Source organism: Oncorhynchus mykiss, chromosome 9, assembly GCF_057628025.1.
Source record: "Oncorhynchus mykiss isolate SJ-2025 chromosome 9, ASM5762802v1, whole genome shotgun sequence".
Taxonomy (NCBI): domain Eukaryota; kingdom Metazoa; phylum Chordata; class Actinopteri; order Salmoniformes; family Salmonidae; genus Oncorhynchus; species Oncorhynchus mykiss.
The window spans coordinates 79195738-79199121 of NC_143030.1; positions in this window are offsets into that span (position 1 = coordinate 79195738).

The window sequence follows — 3384 nt, forward strand, 5'->3', positions numbered from 1 at the left end:
GGTAACGATTCAATGTGGAGGCTATATACAGGGGGGTACCGGTACAGAGTCAATGTGGAGGCTATATACAGGGGGGTACTGGTACAGAGTCAATGTGGAGGCTATATACAGGGGGTACCGGTACAGAGTCAGGGTGGAGGCTATATACAGGGGGTACTGGTACCGAGTCAATGTGGAGGCTATATACAGGGTATTACGGTACAGAGTCAATGTGGAGGCTATATACAGGGTATTACGGTACAGTCAATGTGGAGGGTATATACAGGGGGTACCGGTATAGAGTCAATGTGGAGGCTATATACAGGGTATTACGGTACAGAGTCAATGTGAGGCTATATACAGTGTATTACGTTACAGAGTCAATGTGGAGGCTATATACAGGGTATTACGGTACAGAGTCAATGTGGAGGCTATATACAGGGGGTACTGGTACAGAGTCAATGTGGAGGCTATATACAGGGGGGTACCGGTACAGAGTCAATGGGGAGGCTATATACAGGGTATTACGGTACAGAGTCAATGTGGAGGCTATATACAGGGTATTACGGTACAGAGTCAATGTGGAGGCTATATACGGGGAGTACTGGTACAGAGTCAATGTGGAGGCTATATACAGGGGGTACTGGTACCGAGTCAATGTGGAGGCTATATATAGGGTATTACGGTACAGAGTCAATGTGGAGGCTATATACAGGGAGTACTGGCACAGAGTCAATGTGGAGGCTATATACAGGGTATTACGGTACAGAGTCAATGTGGAGGCTATATACAGGGGGTACCGGTACAGAGTCAGGGTGGTGGCTATATACAGGGGGAACTGGTACCGAGTCAATGTGGAGGCTATATACAGGGGGGTACCGGTACAGAGTCAATGTGGAGGCTATATACAGGGGGTACTGGTACCGATTCAATGTGGAGGCTATATACAGGGGGGTACCGGTACACAGTCAATGTGGAGGCTATATACAGGGGGGTACTGGTACAGAGTCAATGTGGAGGCTATATACAGGGGGGTACTGGTACAGAGTCAATGTAGAGGCTATATACAGGGGGTACCGGTACAGAGTCAATGTGGAGGCTATATACAGAGGGGTACTGGTACAGAGTCAATGTGGAGGCTATATACAGGGTATTACGGTACAGAGTCAATGTGGAGGCTATATACAGGGAGTACTGATACAGAGTCAATGTGGAGGCTATATACAGGGTATTACGGTACAGAGTCAATGTGGAGGCTATACACAGGGGGTACCGGTACAGAGTCAGGGTGGAGGCTATATACAGGGGGTACCGGTACAGAGTCAATGGGGAGGCTATATACAGGGTATTACGTTACAGAGTCCATGTGGAGGCTATATACAGGGGGGTACTGGTACAGAGTCAATGTGGAGGCTATATACAGGGGGTACTGTTACAGAGTCAATGTGGAGGCTATATACAGGGTATTACGGTACAGAGTCAATGTGGAGGCTATATACAGGGGGTACCGGTACAGAGTCAGGGTGGAGGCTATATACAGGGGGTACTGGTACCGAGTCAATGTGGAGGCTATATACAGGGGGGTACCGGTACAGAGTCAGGGTGGACGCTATATACAGGGGGTACTGGTACCGATTCAATGTGGAGGCTATATACAGGGGGGTACCGGTACAGAGTCAATGTGGAGGCTATATACAGAGGGGTACTGGTACAGAGTCAATGTGGAGGCTATATACAGGGTATTACGGTACAGAGTCAATGTGGAGGCTATATACAGGGAGTACTGATACAGAGTCAATGTGGAGGCTATATACAGGGTATTACGGTACAGAGTCAATGTGGAGGCTATATACAGGGGGTACCGGTACAGAGTCAGGGTGGAGGCTATATACAGGGGGTACTGGTACCGAGTCAATGTGGAGGCTATATACAGGGGGGTACCGGTACAGAGTCAATGTGGAGGCTATATACAGGGGGTACTGGTACAGAGTCAATGTGGAGGCTATATACAGGGTGTTACGGTACAGAGTCAATGTGGAGGCTATATACAGGGTGTTACGGTACAGAGTCAATGTGGAGGCTATATACAGGGGGGTACCGGTACAGAGTCAATGTGGAGGCTATATACAGGGGGTACCGGTACAGAGTCAATGTGGAGGCTATATACAGGTTATTACGGTACAGAGTCAATGTAGAGGCTATATACAGGGGGGTACCGGTACAGAGTCAATGTGGATGCTATATACAGGGGGGTAATGGTACAGAGTCAATGTGGAGGCTATATACAGGGTGTTACGGTACAGAGTCAATGTGGAGGCTATATACAGGGTATTACGGTACAGAGTCAATGTGGAGGCTATATACAGGGGGTACCGGTACAGAGTCAATGGGGAGGCTATATACAGGGTATTACGGTACAGAGTCAATGTGGAGGCTATATACAGGGTATTACGGTACAGAGTCAATGTGGAGGCTATATACAGGGAGTACTGGTACAGAGTCAATGTGGAGGCTATATACAGGGGGTACTGGTACCGAGTCAATGTGGAGGCTATATACAGGGTATTACGGTACAGAGTCAACGTGGAGGCTATATACAGGGGGTACCGGTACAGAGTCAGGGTGGTGGCTATATACAGGGGGAACTGGTACCGAGTCAATGTGGAGGCTATATACAGGGGGGTACCGGTACAGAGTCAATGTGGAGGCTATATACAGGGGGTACTGGTACCGATTCAATGTGGAGGCTATTTACAGGGGGGTACCGGTACAGAGTCAATGTGGAGGCTATATACAGGGGGGTACTGGTACAGAGTCAATGTGGAGGCTATATACAGGGGGGTACCGGTACAGAGTCAATGTAGAGGCTATATACAGGGGGTACCGGTACAGAGTCAATGTGGAGGCTATATACAGGGGGGTACTGGTACAGAGTCAATGTAGAGGCTATATACAGGGGGGTACCGGTACAGAGTCAATGTGGAGGCTATATACAGGGGGGTACTGGTACAGAGTCAATGTAGAGGCTATATACAGAGGGGTACTGTTACAGAGTCAATGTGGAGGCTATATACAGGGTATTACGGTACAGAGTCAATGTGGAGGCTATATACAGGGGGTACCGGTACAGAGTCAGGGTGGAGGCTATATACAGGGGGTACTGGTACCGAGTCAATGTGGAGGCTATATACAGGGGGGTACCGGTACAGAGTCAATGTGGAGGCTATATACAGGGGGTACCGGTACAGAGTCAATGTGGAGGCTATATACAGGGGGGTAATGGTACAGAGTCAATGTAGAGGCTATATACAGGGGGTACCGGTACAGAGTCAATGGGGAGGCTATATACAGGGTATTACGGTACAGAGTCAATGTAGAGGCTATATACAGGGGGTACTGGTACCG